At 37.4% G+C, this 24,812-nt stretch overlaps 1 protein-coding gene across 9 annotated transcripts in view; it reads right to left on the minus strand.

The window, feature by feature from the left end:
• The window catches only part of SEPTIN7 (septin 7), a 102,271-nt gene that overhangs the window by 65,803 nt on the left and 11,656 nt on the right, over window positions 1–24,812 (minus strand). Inside the window, exon 1 of one of the 9 annotated variants that reach the window (XM_027102209.1) lies at window positions 114–146. The exons of the other annotated variants lie outside the window; for them this stretch is intronic. The gene's annotated coding sequence lies outside the window, so the exon portion shown is untranslated. Of the gene's footprint in view, window positions 1–113; window positions 147–24,812 lie in introns of those variants that run through there. 9 annotated transcript variants of the gene reach the window in all.

The raw sequence follows: 24,812 nt of genomic DNA on the forward strand, positions 1-24,812 counted from the left end.
TTCACTTTTCTGTGTGGTTTTTGATTCTTTGATGATCTCAGTAAGTTTCATGAGTAATTCAAAGAAATCTACTTCTAAATTGTCATAGTAAATCAGTCTGATTTTCAACTTACCCATTGGTGAGAAACACTGTCCACAGTTCAGACCATCTGAGTGAGTAGAGTCTTACTGATTAATTTACTTAGGGGTAGGTCTTATTCATTCATTAAAATATAATGGCAAGGGGCTTCCCTGGTGGCGCAGTGGTTGAGAGTCCACCTGCCGATGCAGGGGACACGGATTCGTGCCCTGGTCCGGGAAGATCCCACATGCCGCAGAGCGGCTGGGCCCATGAGCCACGGCCACTAAGCCTGCGCGTCCGGAGCCTGTGCTCCGCAACAGGAGAGGCCACAACAGTGAGAGGCCCGCGTACGGCAAAAAAATATATATATATGTACATATATATAAAATGGCAAAATATTCCTAAGAGGTACACATTTTTCTTAAAGATTTTTGCCACATTTAAATTCTCATCCGAAAAAACTCATATGGGATCAAAGTACTAATTCAATACATTTGGATTTAACAAAGAACAGCAATCTGCATTTCTTACTAGCATCACATATGTAACTAAATATTCCATCCATAATATTTTTATCTTTTTTAAAATTCATATAAACTGATTTTTAAGACAAATATTGAGAAGATAAGTAAGCCAATTAAACTGAAAGACTAATTTTAAATATACTAGTTAGGATACTGATCAGAATATTTTAAAGTCAAATATTTGAAAGCCTACTACATGCAGAGCTAAGAATATGCATTAAATTTAAGGCTTCCTTGGTTCATATTTCATCCAACTATAACTGAAATTTAACTTAGACGAGAAAAAAGCCTCTCTATAAATTATGTAGCATACTCACAGCTACTTTGTAAAGAACACATTTCCATCATTCCAGTGTTCCAGATTCCAACAGACAGATCCACAGAGGAACAGTAAACGAGGAATTCCAAGAATCATACACGGCACATTCAGTCGAACAGGAGAGAGAAATCCATTGGAACATAGTAAAAGATAGAGGGAAAAAAATGAAAGTTACTTACATGTAACTCAACAAATTAGAGGTAAATTACAAATAAATTGAAGGCAGACTTTTTTCTACTCACGTCAAGGTAATATTTTTTGTCGGATATAAGGCCCAATGAATTTTAATCCATTTCAGCAGCTCTCCTGATCAAACACAGAACCAGAGGCCTCCTATCTATCTTTTTATAAAGAACAATTACTATGCCCTGTACCTGAAGTCTTACAAGAAATGGTGAAAAAAGTGTAAAGTATGGGGCTTCCCTGGTGGCGCAGTGGTTGGGAGTCCGCCTGCCGATGCAGGGGGCGCGGGTTCGTGCCCCGGTCCGGGAGGGTCCCATGTGCCGCGGAGCGGCTGGGCCCGTAGGCCATGGCCGCTGGGCCTGCGCGTCCGGAGCCCGTGCTCCGCGGCGGGAGGGGCCACAACGATGAGAGGCCCGCGTATCGCAAAAAAAAAAAAAAAAAGTGTAAAGTATGATGTTTCAAGAAGATATACAGGGACCAAATTTAAATCCCAAGAAGAAAAAAATGTAAATTTCATACAGTTTTGCTCTGTCAGTCACTGGATTAAGACAGCCCACTTCAGATAAATGCCAATGTTTTAGTTAAAATCTTTATACAGTGCTATATTTCAAGTAATTAAAGTTAAGAACTGGAAGAAATGCAAACTTATAGATACAGGAGAGGGAAGGAAGCTAAAGATGGCAAGCAGTAACAAATGGAAAGACGAAGTAAATGTGACCTGTAATAACTTAAAGGCAAATAATATAGCAAAGACAAGAAAACAGACTATCCTTGGACAAAATGTCTTTAAAAAGGGTATGTCTTTATTCTATATTGAAGAAATCTATGAGTTATATCACAACCTAGAACAGATGATGATTCAAATGTCACCTTCAAAGAGAGGACTGCCCTGATCACCCTTATCTAAAATTACAACTCATCTCAGCACTTTGCTGCTTTATGTTTTTCTCTTTAGCACTTACCACCATTTAACATACATTTTACAAATCTTGTTTATTGTGATCTCCACCCACCCTACCTCCAACTAAAATGTAAACTCCATCAAGGTACAGATTAAATGAACTACATAAGTTGTGGCATCAAAAAGAGGAAGTCATCTGGGAGAGCTGAAGAAGTTTCAGAGAAAATATTTTAGGTTACATATTCAAGGAACCCACCATACAAAAAGGTGTAATAAAAACATCTCCATCTACCTGTGTGTCTTATTTATTGCTTTATCCTCAACTCCTAGAATAGTCTTAGGCACAACTAGGAGACTGAATTAAGAAAAGGGAGAAAAGCATTCTAGGGCTAAGGAATGGGCCCTAAAGTGGGGATGAACTTGGTACTTTCAGGAACAAAAAGAAGGTACATGAACTACAATGAGGTGAAGTAGTGGACCAGGGGATAAGTGATAAAAAATGAGGTCAGGGAGGCAGGCAGGGGCCAGATCATGTTGTACCCAGCCAAAGTAAGAAATCTGGATGTTATTTTAGGCATGATGGGAAGCCACTGGAGGGTTTTACACAGGCAAGTGACCTGACCTGATTTGTGTTTTAAAGATAGCTCTTACTGCTAAGAGAAGAAATGGAAATAAGAAAACTAGTAAGGAGCCTACTGCAATAGTCCAAGAAAGAAAGGGTATACTGAATTTAGATGGTATGCATGCAAAGAGAGATGAAGATTCAGAATATGTTTTGAAAGAAGAATTGTCAGGACATTGCTGGTGGGTTAGATGTGACTGGCAAAAGAAAAACAGACAAAAGATGAAGAGACAAAAGATAACTCCTAAGTACTTGGCTTGAACAACTCAATGGCTAGTGATATCTCCAGGGAAACACGATACAAAGGGGAGGAAAAGAGTGGGCTGTGAGGGCCAAAATCACCAAAATCAAAAATAGCTTTTAACATGTTAAGTGGAGGTGTCTGTTACATATTCAAGAAGAGATGGCCAGTAGGCAGTTAAACATATGAATTCAGAAATTCCAGGGTTGGTTGGTGCTGAAAATATAGATTTAGGAAACATAAGCATATAGATAGTATGGGGAGAGGATCAGATTCCCAAAGAGAGATTATAGATAAAAGGGGGTCTAGACAGTGTCCTGGAGCACTCCAACATTGAGATGTTAGGCAGAGAAAGAATGAGAAAGATTGATCAGTCAGTGAGGAGAAAGGAAAACTAGGACTGGCTCAAGGTCACTCACTTGTGTTAAATGCTACTGAACAGTCAAATGAAATACCAGAGATGTGAACATAAAATTTGGAAATAAGAAGATTACTGGTAGTTTTGCACCAAAGCAGTCTCAGTAACAGTGAGGAAGAAGAGTGACTAGGTTGAGAGTAGATAATTCTCTGTACATAACTACTATAACATTTTAAATAATTTCATGTTTTAAATTAAATTATTTTAAAATTAAACATGTTACTTGCCAGTTTCCCAACACAACTTATTTCCAGGAGAGAATCATGTCATATTCATCTCTACATTCCTAACAGAGTGCTGATACACAGGAGTTATTAAAAAAGATAAAGGACAAAAATATACTTTCAGGAAAGTTTCTTCTGAGGAAGAAACTGTGTCTCAACACAAAAGACAGACTTAGGAAATACACCAATAATATAACACTGGTTGACTAAAACACACAGACTTTTCACATATCATAAAAATCTTTCCTTACCCCAAATTCTAAAATCAACCACAGTCTATAATTCAGAAGACCTAAACTGATTCTTTTTCTGCACAAATATAATGTTCACAGTGCCAGTGTGAAATACAACCTCTGGATAAAGAAATATTACTTATAGACCTGAGTGATATAACTGTGACATTTATAAGCATGTGAATGTAGATAAAAGTATATTCACCCAAAATATCTTGAGGTCTTAAGAGTATTACTTGATTTCAAACATCAGTTACATAAGAAGAAACAGTTATCAAATCATCTTTTCTAAAAGCATATGCTTACAAAATCTTTTGGTTACTATCTAAAAGATATGCCAAATCTCTATGACAAAATTCACATTTAAGAAAATCAAGCTACAGGGTCTTCCCTGGTGGCGCAGTGGTTGAGAGTCTGCCTGCCGGTGCAGGGGATCCGGGTGCATGCCCCGGTCCGGGAGGATCCCACATGCCGCGGAGCGGCTGGGCCTGTGAGCCACAGCCGCTGAGCCTGCGCGTCCGGAGCCTGTGCTCCGCAACGGGAGAGGCCAAAACAGTGAGAGGCCCGTGTACCGCAAAAAAAAAAAAAAAAAGAAAATCAAGCTACAATTCCACTGCTTGCTATTTCACAACCTGTGGAAAAATCAACTTAAATACAATATCCAGTAATTTCAGTGTTTAACTTATTTAAACTTTCTTCTAGAAATCAATTATATTCAAAGAACAAGATGCCTCAAAAAGGTTTCAATTGACAGATTATTGGAACCCTTGAGATTTGTTTATATTCTCTTGCCATTTGTTCTTATTCCAAAGAATAAAGTTATCAAAATCTTGGCATGTGAAAATCCATTGTCATTTTAAAGGTCTGAATATTAGTATCTATAAATATTAATATTTATAAATTAATATATATTTTCCAAAGGAGAAAAGTAGCAACTTGTTTTGAAAACTGCTAAATATGCTTTTCAGTAACAATAACGAAATTGAGTTGTGACAGGTTGGAAGTGACAAAAGTCGGAATTTGAGGAAAATTAAAACATATTTTTGGTAGGATCTACTATAAACCTTCAGCTCTCCCCATCTTTACAAAAAGAGATATTCAGCCCCAAATTACATAAATATGACCAGGATTCTATTTCTCCCCTTAGTAACTACAATTCAAACAAACAAACAAACAAAAAAACAGACTGCAAAGATCCAAGGAAGGGTTACATCAGTAACTTAAAATTTCAAAGGTAACATTTGATCTTTCCTAAATAATTTCAAGTTCAAGCTGTACCACTTTGGATTTTAAAACACAAACAAACTGTATGCTGTTTCACATACTGACAAATACAATTAAATTTTTTTCTCCTAAAGTTTACGTAATTCTAAATACAAAAAACTACTCACTACAAAAGAAAAAAGATACATAAATTTACTTGTCTACTCATTATTACTAACAAAAGCCTTACATCATACACATAGATGAAACTGTCTAGCACTAAGTCAAATTCCTCCCATTTCTTACATAATTCAAGGGGAAAATTAAAGAACTTCACTATTTAAATGCCTTAAGTATTTTAAATATAACTGGTGTAAAAATACCTAGATTCTAGATTTAATATAACAAGAACACTAAGATGTTACAAGATAACATAAGCTTGTCCTAAATGTTAACTTTGATGTTCCCTCCCCAATTTTCTCTAAAGATCATATCTTAGTTTGCATGCCCCCAGCTCCACCCTTTTTACTGAGATGAACAATTGTATACAAATGAAACCAACTTTTATTTTCTTAATCTTATTCTGGATTCTTGGTTAATCTACTTAAAAGATTTTAATATTTAATTGTATGAACACATGTAAGAATGAGATAACTTAAAAGTTTAAATACATTTTTTTCTTTGCTCTGAACTTGGAATTTAAATCTCTACTCACAGAATTACTGGCCACACTCATTCAATCAACACAGTTACTGGACCCTTACAATGTGTGTATTAGTAATTAGGGATGTAAAAGCTAATAAGAACAAGGTCCCTGCTTATAAAACTAAGAATCTGAGGTCAGGTAAGTTAGAAGACAATTATATTAACACAGTGATAAATACTATAATGGAGGCAAGCACAGAAAGATGGCTATGAGAACGAAAAAAAGGGTGTTTTCTCCTATCCTGGGGCCAAATCCTTCAGATCCTGAAGGACTAGTAGGCCTTAGTCTGATGAGAGATGTAGGTAGGTACTAGAGAATATGAGCAGGCTAACTGGTAACTGTAAAGGTACAAAAGCAAGAGGAGAGAGCACAGTTCTTTATGGTAACTACAAATAGCTCAATACAACTCATTATCAGGGTCCAGAAGATACAGGGTAGGAAAGTTAAGCAAAAGCCAGATTATAAAGGACTTTGTTGGCCACACTAAAGAACTTAGAATAGGCTTCATCTTGAAAACTTATGAACAGCATTAAAGGATTTGAAGCAGAAAATTGCACAATCACATTAATTCACATGCCGAGTCACATTCATATTTTAGAAAATTACCACTAACAATAATATTGAGGATGAACTGCAGGAGATAATGGTAGCAATCCCAAGATCTGTTGCAGTAGCCCAGGGAAGACAGAAGCAGTGGGGATGAAGAGAAATTAAGTTAGAATGCTACTGTCCGTAACAGTAGCCACTAGCTACATGTGGCTATCGAGCACTTGAAATTTAGCTAGTCTGAATTGATATATATTCTAAGTATAAAATAGAAACCAGGTTTTGAAGACCGATTATGAAAAAAAAGAATAAAGCATGTCAATTTTTATACTGATTACAGGTTGAAATAAAATTTTAGCTATACTGGGCTACATAAAATCTGATACTAAAGTTAAACTCACGTGTTCCTTTTTACTTTTTAAATGTAGCTACTAGAAAAGTTTAAATTACATATGTGGCTTGCATTAACTTCTAATGGACAGTGCTGGGTAAGATATTACATGAACTGACAAGCCTCTGTAACTTGTGGGGGGAGTGGTAAGACTCAAATTTATGAATTTAGGTTGAGCAACTGGATTAATGGTTGTTCCAATCATTAAAAGCAAAATTCATTTGCGTTTAAGGTGCAAAATTGGCTTTAGGGAGACAAATATCTAGTAGGCAGCTACATATATAAAAGTTAGAAGTTCTAGAAATGTCTAGGTTAGGCAGATATTAACATTTTAAGTCAACAACATTTAAACGGTATGAAGGCCATGGGTATGGATCCAATTACAGTATACAAAGTAGGAAGCAGGTCAGAACCAACAGCAACATCCCACTACCACCACCACTATCACCTACACAAACCTAGGAAAAGGGGAGAGAGAAGAATGAGGAAAGTAGTTCTTAGAAGCAGTTCAAGGAGGTCAACTGTAGTGGCCTCCTTCAAGAAGTGGTCAACTGTACCAAATGCTCTGGAGTGGTCAATACAGAGACATAGAAGAATCTATATATCATTATCAGGGACCACTGTCAGAGCAGTGGAAAGATAGGGGAAGATAGATGAAGGCAGACTGGAATTAAATAAGCAGTGAATAACTAACTGCAGACAGTGAGGGTAAACAATTCTTTCTGAAAGCTTATCTGTGAATAGAAGGGCAATAAGGTAGAAGCTAGAGGACAATAAAGGGTTATGCAAGTTTTAGGAATAAAAAAAAATGATAGCTGCATGTTTAAATGTTAATAAATGCTGCGAGTTTGGTATTAGTAGGTGCAAATTATTACATATAGAATGGATAAACAACAAGGTCCTACTGTATAGCACAGGGAACTATATTCAATATCCTGGGATAAACCACAATGGAAAAGAATATAAAAAAGAATATATATATGTGTATAACTGAGTCACTCTGCTGTACAGCAGAAATTAACACAACACTGTAAATCAACTATACTCCAATAAATAAGTTTTTAAAAAATGCTTTAAAAAGTAAAAAATAAGTTTAAAAAAAAAAAAGAAAAGATTACCTAGACAGGGACTTCCCTGGTGGCACAGTGGTTAAGAATCTGCCTGCCAATGCAGGGGACACGGGTTCAATCTCTGGTCCAAGAGGATCCCACATGCCACGGAGCAACTAAGCCCGCACACTGCAACTACTGAGCCCGCGTGATGCAACTACTGAAGCCCATGCACCTAGAGCCCGTGCTCCACAACAAGAGAAGCCACTGCAATGAGAAGCCTGTGCACCTCAATGAAGAGTAGCCCCCGCTCGCTGCAACTATAGATAGCTCACACACAGCAACAAAGACCCAATGCAGCCAAATTAATTAATTAAATAAAAAAAAAAAAAAAAAAGATTACCTACCCAAGCAGCTGAAGAAAGGAAGGTAAACCAGGATACAGATAACATTCTGGAATGATGGACAGGATTTTCTGTGAACTCCAGAAAAAAAAAATCACCTGCTAATCCTAAAAGAGGAGGGATGGACCAGGGAATTTTAAGAGAGAAAGATTTGAATCAGCAACCACCAAAACAAAAAGAAGGGCTAGGAATACACAACAGGCAGCCAAGGAATTCTGTCCACTAGTTTAGGCTGAAGATCTGTGTGAATGTATCCCTAAAGCCACGAGATCTTTTACTCCAATAGCAATCTGTAACTTGAATGTAAGCCAATAAGCTGTTATTTGAAGCTGTTATTTTGCAGAAAGGGTACACAAAACTACAAGGGATCAAGGGAGCTGACAAGTATGGTTGAAGTGATTTAGTGAACAAAATGGAGAGAGTCAAGGATCCAAGGTATGAAGTAAGGAAATGAGATAGCTAAGAATATGAAATTGTGAATAGAATGAGCCATACAATTAAGATTTCAGAGGTGGAACAGAAGTTCCAGATGATGACCACATGGAGCCATTAAAATGATGGCTCAACCATAATCCAGATACTGTGAAGCTAAATTATTGAACAAGTTTTACACATGGGCACTAAAAACGCCCCAGAATGGTAAGACAGCTTGGGGTAGAAAGAAAAACTGAGTGTTTGGTGACATCTTTGACAAATAAAGAGAAAACAGGGATGTGGTAACCAACAAATTTAAGAAGGGTGAGAAAATACTGTTGTTAAATAGCATAAGCTTTAAAGAAGCAGGGCTTTTTTTAAAGGAAGAATGGTCTAGAGTCTAGACAAGCACTATCTGATAGAAATGTAAGGTGAATAACATATGTAATTATAAATATTCTAGTAGACACATTAGGGAAGTAAGAGTAAAAAGGTGAAATTAATATCATTTTATTTCACCCAATGTATATACAATATTATCATTTCAATATGCAATCAATATAAAAAGTTATTATGACTCATTTTACATTATTCATTACTCTTTCTTTTCCTTTGTAATAATCTTTGAAATATAGCATAACTTATTTAGGACTAGCCACATTTCAAGTGCTCAACAGCCACATGTGGTTAGCGGCTACCCTACTAGATATAGAAATAGAAATTTCATAGATAGAGGACATAATACATTACCAAAAGATCTACTAGAGAGCACAAAACTAAATGAATAGTAGTACCCAGTAGTAAGTGAGGATGTGGGAAAATAGGCACTTTCGTACATGACTGGTAGAATATAAACTGAAACCACTTCCCTGAAGATCAATTTGGCCATGTGCATCAAAAACTTAAGTTTTCATGCTCTCACACTCAACAAATTCCACTTTCATGAATTTATAATCTTACAAATATATAAGATTTAGATAAAAGAACATTCAACAAAACACTATTAACGATAATGAAAAATCATAAAAACCAAAGTTTCAAAAACAAGTGAAACAAATAATACATTATGGTACTCTCATGTGTTAAAACACCATGCAGCCATTAAAATTAAAGTTTTAGAACAGAAATGACAGATAACAACATACTGAATGGAAAAACTATTATTAGACAGTTGGCGCAGTAATATTTACCTTTAAACATTCTCTTATGTATACACTGGAAAACAAAAGGATATAGACTAGTGACGTTAACGAAATTAGCAGTAGACTTCAGAAAATTCTCTCCTTTGTTAAAATCAAGAGAAAATTTCTTCCAACTGGAAATTAACAAAAGGCTTGCAGCAATCCAAAGAGCGCTTATTCAAGAAAAAGGGCTGAATCTCAGTAAAAACTGCAGCATTTGTTGCATTTTAACTCGCCTATTCTTATTTCCCTCATCAGCTCTACAGTAGCCTTGAAAACCCACAGCAGGCAATCATGGCAAAAATTAGCACCCTGTCAGCAACTGGAATAGGCAGAACAGGCTCCTTCAGAGCCCCATTCCCAAAGAACATTATGTGACCTGTTTGATGATTCCTTGCAAGACCCCACAAATAACCACTAGGATAACCAGAGACTTCAGTGACAACACATGACAAAGAAAATAGACTTTACAGAATTAGTTCCCCAAAAGTCACTAAACAAGCAAACAACAAACAGCAATAATAAATAAACCCTGAGGGGTGGAGGAGAAAGGGGAGAGGGAGAATCTGACCACTGGTGTCACGCTGTATCGTTTAAAATGTCCAGTTTTCAACAAAAAATTATCAGACACGCAAAAAACCCCAAGAAAGCATAACCCATATTCAGGCGGGAAAGAAGCAATCAATAGAAACTAACCCTGAGAAAACTCAGATATTAGACAGAGTTTAAATCTGCTATTTAAAATATGTTCAAATAACTAAAGGAAATCATGTCTAAAAAACTAAAAGTATAAGAACTACATTCACCAAATAGAGAAAATTAATAAAGAGATGGAAATTATTAAAAAGAACCAAATAAAAATTCTCAAGTTGAAAAGTAGAATAACTGAAATGAAACTTCACTAGAGAGAGAGGATCAAAAACAGATGTGAGCTAGCAGAAGAATTAGCAAACTTGAAGATAGGTCAAATAACATTTACCAGTCTAAGGAACAGAAACAAAAAAAGAGTGAAAAAAACCTGAACAGCGCCAGAGACTGTGGAACAAAATCAAGCATACCAACCTACACATAACGGGAGTCCCTGAAGTAGTGGAAAGGAGGAGGGAGGGAGAGAGGGAAAGAGACAGGGGGAGAAAGGGAGTAAGAGGCAAAAAGTATATTTGAAGAAACAACGGCAGACAATATCCGAAATCTGAAGAAAAATATGTTTACACATTAAAAGCTCAGCAACTCCAAACAGGAAAAAAGCAGAGATCCACACCTAGACACATCAAAATCAAACTGCCAAAAAACAGAGACAAAAAATCAGGAAAGCAGCAAGAGAGACTTTAAATGACCATATACAGGGGACTCTTAAAATGAATAATGACTAACATGTCATCAGAAACCACAGAGGCCAGGAAGTAGATGGATGACATATTCAAGATGTTAAAACAAAAAGACTGTCAACCAAGAATTCAGTATCTACCAAAGGCATCTTTCAAAAACGAAGGTGAACTTAAGACATTCTCTGATAAGCAAAAACTGAGAGAATTCCTCACAATCAGATATGTCCTACAAGAAACACTACTATAAAAGACAGTACAAACATAATTTTTATTTGCAACTCTCTTCTACCTGATTTAAAGGAACACTTCATGAAGCAATAATTATTAAATTGTGTTCTTGGGTTTATAAAGTAGAAAGAAGAGCACAAAGAAGGGAAGAGAAAATGAAAGTACACAGGAGCAAAATTACTGTATTCTATTAAACTAAGTTGGTAATAACCCAAATTACAACTCTGGAAAACAGTATGCTGACTGAATAGTATAAGACTAAAGACAAAAAGAAGTGTATGGAATACTACACTCTAGTAAGTAAATATATTTACAACAGCAATTCTGAAACTACACTTATGTGTATACCAGAACTGAACAAATAAGTAAATAAATTGTAGATGAGAGTCAGGTTTTCCACCGTTGGAGAAAGGAGTTACAAATAAGAAAAGAGAAAGGCTAGACTGAATCTTGTGTTAGTAGATTAGAATTGGTGTATTAGTATGAACTCATGGTTTTTAATATACATAAACATATATATTTATGTTAACATATATACTATATTATCTATACATATGCATAGATATGTATAGAAATACAGATGTGTGAATGTACACAAAAATATAACTTCCTAGATCTATGTTCAAAACACCTAGAAGCAAAAACACCCCAGGAGTAATGAGCACTTTTAGTGCAGAGACCCTGGCTTCTAAATACTATTCTGAAATAAAAGGAACCTGAACTCCTTGGAAAATGGTCAATTCCAGGGCTTAAGGAAGAAAAATAAAAGACGAATCAGAAAATAAGTGCTCCAAAAAAAAATTATGAGGCATGTTGAAAGATGAATAGGAGCTAATGGGAAAGAGCTCCCAATGGTCAAATTCAGGACAACTGGAGCAAAAAGCAATGATAAAATTAATATTCATGTGTCCTAATATTAATAAATAATTGAATGAATGAATGCATGAGATAGAACAATTCTTCCTTACAAAAGAATTCCCATTAAAAAATGTAGCATTGGGAATCCCTGGCAGTCCAGTGGTTAGGACTTGGCACTTTCACTACCATGTCCTGGATTCAATCCCTCATCTGGGAACTAAGATCCTGCAAGCCACAAGGAGTGGCCAAAAAAAAAAAAAAATTGGAAACAAAAAATCACTACTGAGGCAAACAGCACAGTAATAATTGTGACAGACAAGGATTATTAACAGTAGATAAAGGTATGATGAGAAATAAGTTATTTGCATAGTTCAACAAAGGACTAGTATCTAAAATAAACAACTCAATTAGACAACAAGCACAACTTAAAAATGGACCAAAGATTTCAACAGACCACCAAAGACATACAGATGGCAATAAGCACATGATAAGATCAACATCAGTCATTAGGAAAATGCAAATTATGATCACAATGAGGTATCTCTACAATTCCACTAGAATGGCTAAAATTAGTAAGAGTGGCCATCCCAGGTGTTGGTGAATACGTGAACCAACCAGAATTTTTATACACTGTTGATGGGAACATAAATGTTAACATCTATGTGGGAAAATGTTTTGGCAATTTCTTAAAAAGTTAAATGTACATCTACCTATAACTTAGCCTAAGTATTTACCCAAGAGAAATGTAATCATACGCCACCAACATTAAAGTTTTTAAAAGTTTACAAAGAAAAAAGTCAAAGAGAAAATACATCCAAATGTTAACACTGGTTGTATTTTGCTTACTGGATTTGGAGGTAAGTCACTTTTATACTATTTTCTATTTTCCAAGTTATTATTAAGGAACCTGAAGCATTTCCATCCAAAAAAAAAAAGTCACATAAAAAGAAAATGAAGTCATATTCACAAGTCACTATAGGTTTTCTTTTTGATAAATCAGATGTTTATTTTCCATTTCTGACATGTTCATTAGAATGCATAGGAAGAAACTGTACAGATAATTCTGACAAGATTTCAATCATGATGTGAATATGGACAAGGCAGATTAACAAAGGCTGGAGTACAAATAAAATAAGATGGATTAATAGCTGCTTAGCTGTATATCAACTTCAACAGAATTACACACCACAAGGATCCAACCCTAATTAAGCCCAGATAACATTATATAATATTTTGAGATTTTGAGGGCTTCCCTGGTGGCGCAGTGGTTAAGGATCCACCTGCCAATGCAGGGCACACGGGTTTGAGCCCTGGTCCGGGAAGATCCCACCTGCCGCGGAGCAACTAAGCCCGTGCGCCACCACTACTGAGCCTGCGCCCTAGAGCCCGTGAACCACAACTACTGAAGCCGGTGCCCCTATAGCCCGTGCTCCACAACAAGAGAAGCCACCGCCAGGAGAAGCCCATGCACCGCAACAAAGAGTAGCCCCTGCTCGCTGCAACTAGAGAAAGCAAAAGACCCAACACAGCCAAAAAGAAATTTAAAAAATAAATAAAACAAAATTTATTTTAAAAAAATAATAAAAATATTTTGATAAAAGCATAAAAGATATACTTTAAGTGTACACATGATAAAAGCTAAAAAAGTAACAAATACTTTATAAGACACAGTCAGAACACAAATGAAATTCCATATGGAAATATGTGGATCCAAACCTTGTCCTTTTATCCACGCTCAAACCAGAATCTGATAGATAAAGTTTCAGTTAAGGGCAGAACTACAAAATGTGACGCAAATAGTAAGGAGGAGGTGGTGGAACACATTTCACCCACTCAATCAAGAAGTTCCTCTAATTTAAAAAAAAAAAAAAAGTGTTGAAGAAGCAAGATGAAACAATAGCAGCACAAGTGGGAAAGGTAGAGACACCTTAGTTGACACTATGCTCCACATGTCAGTAAGGAAATAGTTACCCTAAAAGATAACTTAACTTTAGGCCTCGTTAACAGATTTATATAGCACATAGATGGACACAAAAGATAGATTTATTCAAAACTGCAATTTAAAATCACAAGATATTCATTTCAGTTCAAGGTATCAGCAGGGATATGTACCAAATGAAGAAAGTTCAGAGGGGAGTAACAATGGTTGGACGGATATAACCACCTGCCACATAACATTTTCCTTGTTAAAAGAAATGGAAAGACTAAAAGTTGGCACAAAAGATTCAAAGAGAGAATTGTCTTCAAACTATTAAATAATAATATTAAAGACAAATCAGATATCTTTTTGGTCTTAAGGAGTAAATGAGTATATCTGAATACAAATATCAAAGACAGATACATATAAAAATAGGAAGAGGGTTCAATATGACAGAGTAGAAGGACGTGCGCTCACTCCCTCTTGCAAGAGCACCGGAATCACAACTAAGTGCTGAATAGTCATTGAGAGGAAGACACTGGAACTCACCAAAAAAGATACCCCACATCCAAAGAGAAAGGAGAAGCCACAACGAGACGGTAGCAGGGGTGCAATCACAATAAAATCAAATCCTATAACTGCTGGTAGGGTGACTCACAAATTGGAGAACACTTATACCACAGAAGTTCACCCACTGGAGTGAAGGTTCTGAGCCCCACGACAGGCTTCCCAAGCTGGGGGTCTGGCAAAAGGAGGAGGAATTCCTAGAGAATCAAGACTTTGAAGGCTAGTGGGATTTGATTGCAGGACTTCGACAGGACTAGGGGAAACAGAGACTCCACTCTTGGAAGGCACACACAAAGTAGTGTGCACATCGGGACCCAGGGGAAGGGGCAGTGATCCCATAGGAGACTGAACCAAACCTACCTGCTGTGTTGGAAGGCCTCCGGCTGTGGCTCACCGTGAGGACAAGGACACAGGCAGCAGAAGTTCTGGGAAGTACTCCTTGGCAAGAGCCCTCCCGGAGTCCTCCAATAGCCCCACCAAAGAGCCAGGTGGCCTCCAGTGTTGGGTCGCCTCAGGCCAATCAACCAACAGGGAGGGAACCCAGCCCCACCCATCAGCAGACAAGCGAACTAAAGTTTTACTGAGCTCTGCCCACAAGAGCAACACTCAGCTCTACCCACCATCTGTCCCTCCCATCAGGAAACTTGCACAAGCCTATTAGATAGTGTCATCCACCAGAGGGCAGACAGCAAAAGCAAGAAGAACTACAATCCTGCAGCCTGTGGAACAAAACCCACAGTCACAGAAAAACAGACAAGATGAAAAGGCAGAGGGCTAGGTACCAGATGAAGGAACAAGATAAAACCCCCAAAAAACAAGTAAATGAAGTGGAGATAGGCAACCTTCCAGAAAAAGGATTCAGAATATTGATAGTGAAGATGATCCAGGACCTCGGTTAAAGAATGGAGGCAAAGATCGAGAAGATGTAAGAAATGTTTAACGAAGACTTAGAAGAATTAAAGAAAAAACACCTAGAAGAATCAAAGAACAAACAAACAGAGATGAACAATACAATAAATGAAATGAAAAATACACTAGAAGGATTCAGTAGCAGAATAACTGAGGCAAAAGAACAGATAAGTGACCTAGAAGACAGAATGGTCGAATTCACTGCTGTGGAACAGAAAAAAGAATGAAAAGAAATGAAGACAGCCTAAGAGACCTCTGGGACAACATTAAACACAACAACATTCGCACTATAGGGGTCCCAGAAGGAGGAGAGAGAGAGAAAGGACCCAAGAAAATATTTGAAGAGATTATAGTCGAAAATTTCCCTAATGTGGGAAAGGAAAAAGCCACCCAGTCCAGGAAGTGCAGAGAGTTCCAGGCAGGATAAACCCAAGGAGAAACATGCCAAGACGCATAGTAATCAAATTGACAAAAATTAAAGACAAGGAAAAATTACTGAAAGCAGCAAGGGAAAAATGACAACATACAAGGGAACTCCCATAAGGTTAACAGCTGATTTCTCAGCAGAAACTCTACAAGATAGAAAGGAATGGCATGATATATTTAAAGTGATGAAAGGGAAGAACCTACAACCAAGATTACTCTACCTGGCAAGGATCTCATTCAGATTCGATGGAGAGATCAAAAGCTTTACAGACAAGCAAAAGCTATGAGAATTCAGCACCACCAAACCAGCTCTACAACAAATGCTAAAGGAACTTCTCTAAATGGGAAACACAAGAGAAGAAAAGGACCTACAAAAACAAACCCATAACAACTGAGAAAATGGAAACAGGAACATACATATCGATAATTACCTTAAACGTGACCGGATTAAACACTCCAACCAAAAGACACAGGTTCACTGAATGGATTCAAAAACAAGACCCATATATATGCTATCTACCAGAGACCCACTTCAGACCTAGGGACACATACAGACTGAAAGTGAGGGGATGGAAAAAGATATTCCCTGCAAATGGAAATCAAAAGAAAGCTGGAGAAGCAATACTCATATCAGATAAAACAGACTTTAAAATAAAGAATGTTACAAGAGACAAGCAAGGACACTACATAATGATCAAAGGATCAATCCAAGAAGAAAACAAAACAATTATAAATTGATCTATCTGGACAGATCAACAGACAGAAAATTACTAAGGAAACAGAAGCTTTAAATGACACAATAGACCAGATAGAATTAATTGGTATTTATAGGACATTCCATCCAAAAACAGCAGATTACACTTTTTTCTCAAGTGTGCATGGACCATTCTCCAGGATAGATCACATCTTGAGTCACAAATCAATCCTCAGTAAATTTAAGAAAACTGAAATCATTATCAAGCATCTTTTCCGATCACAACACTAGGAGATTAGAAATCAATTACGGGGGAAAAAACATAAAAAACACAAACACATGGAGGCTAGACAATACACTACTAAATAACCAAGAGATCACTGAAGAAATCAAAGAGGAAATTTAAAAATGCCTAGAAACAAATGACAATGAAAACACGACGATCCAAAACCTATGGGATTCAGCAAAAGCAGTTCTAAGAGGGAATTTTATACCAATACAAGCCTACCTCAAGAAACAAGAAAAACCTCAAATTAACAATCTAACCTTACACCTAAAGGAACTAGAGAAAGAACAAACAAAACCCACAGTTAGTAGAAGGAAAGAAATCATAAAGATCAGAGCAGAAATACATGAAATATAAACAAACAAAAAAAACAATAGCAGAGATCAATAAAACTCAAAGCTCGTTCTTTGAGTAGATAAACAAAATGGATAAACCTTTAGACAGTCACATCAAGATAGAGAGGGAGAGAACTCAAATCAATAAAATTAGAAATGAAAAAGGAAGAGTTACAACGGACACTGCAGAAATACAAAGCATGACAAGAGACTACTACAAGCAACTCTATGCCAGTAAAATGGACAACCTGAAAGAAGTGGACAAATTCTTAGAAAGGTATAACCTTCCAAGAGTGAACCAGGAAGAAATAGAAAACATGAACAGACCAATCACAAGTAACGAAATTAAAACTGTGATTAGGGCTTCCCTCGTGGCGCAGTGGTTGAGAGTCCGCCTGCCGATGCAGGGGACGCGGGTTCATGCTCCGGTCCGGGAAGGTCCCACATGCCGCAGAGTGGCTGGGCCCGTGAGCCATGGCTGCTGAGCCTGCTCGTCCGGAGCCTGCGCTCTGCAACGGGAGAGGCCACAGCAGTGGGAGGCCCACGTACCCCAAAACAAAACTGTGATTAAAAATCTTCCAACAAACAAAAGTCCAGGAACAGATGGCTTCACCGGTGAATTCTATCAAACATTTAGAGAAGAGCTAACACCTATCCTTCTCAAACTCTTCGAAAAAATTGCAGAGGAAGGAACACTCCTGAACTCATTCTATGAGGCCACAATCACCCTGATACCAACCAGACAAAAATACTACAAAAAAAGAAAATTACAGACCAACATCACTGATGAATAAAGATGCAAAAATCCTCAACACAATGCTAGCAAACAGAATCCAACAACACATTAAAAGAATCATACACCAGATCAAGTGGGATTTATCCAAGGGATGCAAGGATTCTTCAAAATACGCAAATCAATGTGATACACCATTAACAAATTGAAGAAAAACCATACGATTACCTCAATAGATGCAGAAAAAGCTTCTGACAAAATTCAAAACCCATTTATGGTAAACACTCTGCAGAAAGTGGGCATAGAGGAACCTACCTCAACATAATAAAGGCCATATACGACAAACCCACAACCAACATCATTCTCAATGGTGAAAAACTGAAAGCATTTCCTCTAAGATCAGGAACGAGACAAGGATGTCCACTCTCTCCACTATTATTCAACATAGTTTTGGAAGTCCTAGCCACGGCAACCAGAGAAGAAAAGGAAATAAAAGGAATACAAATTGGAAAAGAAGAAGTTAAACTATCCCTGTTTGCAGATGACATGGTGCTATACATAGAGATACCTAAGATGCCACCAGAAAACTACTAGAGCTGATCAATGAATTTAGTAAAGTTGCAGGACACAAAATTAATGCACAGAAATCTTTTGCATTCCTATACACTAATGATGGAAAATCTGAAAGAGAAGTTAAGAAACACTCCCATTTACCACTGCAACAAAAAGAATAAAATACCTAGGAATAAACCTACGTAGGGAGACAAAAGACCTGTATGCAGAAAACTATAAGACACTAATGAAAGAAATTAAAGATGATACAAACAGATGGAGAGATATAACATGTTCTTGGATTGGAAGAATCAATATTGTGAAAATGACTACACTATCCAAAGCAATCTACAGATTCAGTGCAATCCCTATCAAATTACCAATGGCACTTTTTACAGAACTAGAACAAAAAAATCTTAAAATCTGTATGGAGACACAAAAGACTCTGAATAGCCAAAGCAGTCTCAAGGGGAAAAAACTGAGCTGGAGGAATCAGACTCCCTGACTTCAGACTATACTACAAGGCTACAGTAATCAACACAATATGGTACTGGCACAAAAACAGAAATACAGATCAATGGAACAGGATAGAAAGATCAGAGATAAACCCACACACCTATGGTCAACTAATCTATGGCAAAGAGGGAAGGATATACAATGGAGAAAAGACAGCCTCTTCAATAAGTGGTGCTGGGAAAACTGGACAGCTACATGTAAAAGAATGAAATTAGAACACTCCCTAACACCATACACAAATATAAACTCAAAATGGGCTAGAGACCTAAATGTAAGACCAGATACTGTAAAACTCTTAAAGGAATATATAGGAAGAACACTCTGACATAAATCACAGCAAGATCTTTTCTGATCCACCTCCTAGAGTAATGGAAATAAAAACAAAAATAAATAAATGGGATCTAATGAAAACTTAAAAGCTTTTACAAAGCCAAGGAAACTACAAAGAAGATGAAAAGACAACCCTCAAAATGGGAGAAAATATTTGCAAATGAATCAACGGACAAAGGATTAATCTCCAAAATATATAAACAGCTCATGCAGCTCAATATTAAAAAACAAACAACCCAATCAAAAATTGGGCACAAGACCTAAATAGACATTTGTCCAAAGAAGACATACAGATGGCCAAGAAGCACATGAAAACCTGCTCAACATCACTAATTATTAGAGAAATGCAAACCAAAACTACAATGAGGTGTCACCTCATACCAGTTAGAATGGGCATCAACAGAAAATCTACAAACAACATATGCTGGAGAGGGTGTGGAGAAAAGGGAACTCTCTTGCACTGTTGGTGGCAATGTAAATTGATACAGCCACTATGGAGAACAGTATGGAGGTTCCTTAAAAAACTAAAACTAGAATTACCATATGACCTAGCAATCCCACTACTGGGCATATACCCAGAGAAAACCATAATTCAAAAAGACACATGCACCCCAATGTTCATTGCAGCACTGTTTACAATAGCCAGGTCATGGAAGCAACCTAAATGCCCATCGACAGATGAACAGATAAAGAAGATGTGGTACATATATACAATGGAGTATTAGTCAGTCATAAAAAGAACGAAATTGGATCATTTGTAGAGACATGGATGGATCAAGAGACTGTCATACCGAGTGAATTAAGTCTGAAAGAGAAAAACAAATATTGTATATTAACACATATATGTGGAACCTAGAAAAATGGTAGAGATGAACTGGTTTGCAGGGCAGAAACAGAGGCACAGATGTAGAGAACAAACGTATGGACAGCAAGGGGGGAAAGTGGCGGGTGGGGGTGGGGGGTGATGAATTGGGAGATTGGGATTGACATATATACACTAATATGTATAAAATGGATAACTAATAAGAACCTGCTGTATAAAAAAATAAATAAAATTCAAAAATTTTTAAATAGGAAGAAAAAAATTAAGTGACAGCTATTGAAAGATGAATGTACTATCTCAGAAGGCAGTAAGTTTCTAACAGACTAAATCAGCACTGTTTGTTAGAAATATAACACAAGTCATACACGTAATTTTAAATTTTCTAGAGGCCACATTTAAAAAAGCAGAAATAAAAAAGTAGGGCTTCCCTGGTGGCGCAGTGGTTAGGAATCCACCTGCTCATAATGCAGGGGACACGGGTTTGAGCCCTCGGCCAGGAAGATCCCACATGCTGCAGAGCAACTAAGCACGCATGCCACAACTACTGAGCCTGTGCTCTAGAGGCTGCGAGCCACAACTACTGAAGCCTGCAGGCCTAGAGCCCGTGCTCCAAAACAAGAGAAGCCACCGCAATGAGAAGCCTGCACACCTCAATGAAGAGTAGCCCCCCGCTCACCGCAACTAGAGAAAGCCTGCACGCAGCAGCAAAGACCCAACACAGCCAAATAAACACATAAATTAATAAATTAATTTTTTTAAAAAAGAAAAGAAATATCAAGAACATACTCAAAATTTTTAAAGGATTAACTTTAGTCAGTTTTAATCAGTCACTACTGTATCTTGTGCACTGATGACATATATGCATTCTGTATACAACACAGCAGTTTTGTCAATGAATTCAAATTATTTCCTGTATATACCTCTCAAAGCAGCTTCTTAAAGACATAAAAGCCATTTCTTGTCAGAATATTGAATCCCATGACTCACAAAATGTTTGACTGATACTCATCTTAGCATTACTTGCCTAATAAAAAGAAATGTAAGTAGGCAGAAAAAGTATTCATTATTACCTGTTTTTTAAAAATTTTTCTACAGCTTACCTACATTACAACACCATACAGAAAAACAGAAATTCAATTCCTGTTATGGACTGAATTGTGTACCCCCAAAATTCTTACGTGAAGCCCTAACCCCAATGTAACTATATTTGGGAGATAAGGCCTTTAAGAAGTAATTTAAGTTAAAGGAGGTCATAAGAGTGGGGTCCATCATATCTTGGACCATCATACCATATGGTATACCATATGGTCCATCATACCATATCTTGGTATCTTACAAGAGGAAGAGACACTAGAGATATCTCTTTCTCCCTTCATGAGTGCACAAAGGCCATGTAAGGACACAGTGAGAAGGTGGCCATATGCAATCCAGAAAGACCCTTCACCAGAAACCAAACCTGCTGGCACCTTGATCCTGGACTTTCCTGTGAGAAAACAAATGTCTGTTGTTTAAGCCAGGGGTCCCCAACCCCCAGGCCGTGGACCGATAGCGGTCAGCAGCCTGTTAGGAACCAGGCTGCACAGCAGGAGGTGAGTAGCGAGTGAGCAAAGCTTCATCTGCCCTCCCCATCGCTCGCATTACCACCTGAACCATCCCCAACCCCTCCCCCACCGCCACTGGTCCAGAGAAAAATCGTACTCCACGAAACCGGTCCCTGGTGCCAAAAAGGTTGGGGACCACTGGTTTAAGCCACCTCATCTGTGGTATTCTATTATGGCAGCCCTAGCAGACTAATAAATTTCCTAAGAAAATACTTGTAAAAAATTGCATTGCAAAGTAAATTATTACTGTTGAAATTATTAATAGACTGTGATAAATGTTTCTGTATGTTTATAAATTTACTCTACAACAAAAGATTTGAAACGCCTGCCTTGTTGAGCTACTGAAGCAACCAAAGTAATCTGATACCTCAAAACAGCAAATTCTACTTTTTTCCATAACCAAGGTCTTTAACATATTTCATTATAAAAACAACATTCTACTCAAGATCAGTACTATATATAGTAAAGATCAGTGGAAGGCTCAAAAAAGCATGCCACCCATCACAATACTGCAACACTACCCCAACAATATTTGTAATATTAAGCATAAATAACTGATAATACATTTTTAAACACTGACAATGCTGTTACCTACTAAGAGAGCAGTCTTAAAGGAGTTTAAGGCAAGGAAAGGATCAAAGACTCAGTTGGGTAAAGTCTCCCGAATGAGTACTTTTGAGCTGGGCCTTCATTAATGGATGAATGCAACTTCAAGGTAGGTAAGAACAGCATACGCAAAGCAAGAATACAAAACATAATTTGATCTGAATGGAAGAAAAAGCCAAGCAGAGACCCTAAAATGACTTCCTAAGTTTTTAATGAAAAAACATATTAGAGAATCATAGGGCAGTACAGTAGTCCCCCTTTATCTCAAGTTTTGCTTTCCGAGGTTTCAGTTACCAGCTGTCAACTGCGGTCCAAAAATATTAAATGGAAAATTCCAAAAATAAGTAATTCATCAGTTTTAAATTGTGTGCAGTTCTGAGTACTATGATGAAATCTCACACCTTCCAGTGCTTTCCTGCTCCGTCCAGCCCATGACATGATTCATCCTTTTGTCCAGTGTATCCTGCCTGTTAGTCACTTAGTAGCCTTCTCTGTTAATCAGATCGCCTGTTGTGGTATTGCCGTGCTTGTGTTCAAGGAACCCTTACTTCATAATTTTACTTAATAATGGCCCCAAAGCACGAGAGTTGCGATGCTGGCAATTCAGATATGCCAAAGAGAAGATTTTGTAAAGTACTTCCTTTAAGTGAAAAGGTGAACATCTTGATTTAATAAGGAAAAAAAAATTGTATGCTGAGGTTGCTAAGATCTATAGTAAGAAGGAATCTTCTATCCGTGAAATACAGAAGGAAAAAGAAATTTCTGCTAGTTTTGCCGATGCACCTCAAACTGCAAAGTTACAGCCACAGTGTATAATAAATGCTTACTTAGGATGGAAAAGGCATTAAATTTGTGGGTGGAAGGCATCAACATAAAGTGTGTTCCAACTGAGGGCAACATGTCGCGCCAGAAAGCATAGAGTCTATATGAAAACTTAGCAAGCAAGGGATCCCCTAAAAGGAGTGACACCAAGCCATTTACTACATATACGAGATGGTTACACAGATTCAAGAATAGATTTGGACTGAAAAATATAAAAATTACTGGAGAGGCTGAGTCTGCCAATGAAGAAGCCACTGTCACATTTCTGGCAGAGTTGAAGAAGTTGATTAAGAGAAACACCACATTTTTATAACTTTTATTACAGTATATTGTTACAAGTGTTCTCCTTTATTATTAGCTATTGTTGACCATCTCTTACTATGCCTAACTTATAAATTAAACTTTATCATAGGTATGTATGTATAGGAAAAAACAGTATATATCTATAGGTTTTGGTACTATCTGTGGTTTCAAGCATCCACTGGGGATCTTAGAACGTATCCTCCACAGATAAGGGGGGACCACTGTATAAATATAGTTAGAAATCTGAATTCTAGCACCTGCTGTAACTTAAAGCTATGCTCTGTGTGGATAAGTTACATAACCTTTCTGAGCTTTAGACTGGGATAACATATTTATGAGGTTATTAGAAAATATATAAGAAATACTTGAAATATTTGGTACTTCAGATACAATAAGCACAATAAACGACAGTTGTGGGACTTCCCTGGTGGCACAGTGGTTAGGAATCCACTGGCCAATGCAGGGGGCATGGGTTCAATCCCTGGTCCAGGAAGATCCCACATGCCGCAGAGCAACTAAGCTCATGCACGACAACTACTGAGCCTGCCCTCTAAAGCCCATGAGCCACAACTACTGAGCCCACATGCCACAACTACTGAAGCCCGCGCGCCTAGAGCCTGTGCTCCACAACAAGAGAAGCCACTGCAATGAGAAGCCCGTGCATTGCAACAAAGAGCAGCCCCCACTCGCTGCAACTAGAAAAAGCCCAGGCGCAGCAACGAAGACCCAACAGCCAAAAATAAATAAATATTTAAAATGTTATTTCCCCCCTTAAAAAAAAAAGACAGTTGTTACAGTGGTTGTGCAATACACAACAGCTATTATTAAGGCCTCTGGGCTTTTACCTTGCAGTGAAATGATTTCCAAACTTGGCTATAATCAGAAGCATCTGGGAAGCTTGATAAAAACAAATACCTGGGCCCTAGCCTAGAAGCAGGGAATTAGAATGTTGCTGGTAGGGCCCAGGAAATAAGGTTTTGGTTTTGTTTGTTTGTTTTGTTTTGTTTTTTTAACAAAAACCTTAGAAGCTTGTACTATAACTGAAAGATATTTAAAGTTCTACAATAGGCCAATTATTTTATGAAAGTAGTGTTTTAGTACAATAATCTTACAAAGATTCATTAAATGAAGTGAGAAGAGTCTGAAAGCAGTTAAGACCAATGAGGAAACTACTCATTAGGAAAACAAGTATTGTTCACCTTAGTTAGATTCTAATTTGTTAAATGGAATCCACTAGTGAATAAGAACACTATCCTGGGACTTCCTGGTGGCACAGTGGTTAAGAATCCACCTGTCAATGCAGGGGACACGGGTTCAAGCCCTGGTTTAGGAAGATCCCACATGCCGCAGAGCAACT

This window comes from Aethalodelphis obliquidens, unplaced genomic scaffold (assembly GCF_003676395.1).
Source record: "Aethalodelphis obliquidens isolate GAN/ISIS:26980383/991018 unplaced genomic scaffold, ASM367639v1 scaffold5, whole genome shotgun sequence".
NCBI lineage: Eukaryota > Metazoa > Chordata > Mammalia > Artiodactyla > Delphinidae > Aethalodelphis > Aethalodelphis obliquidens.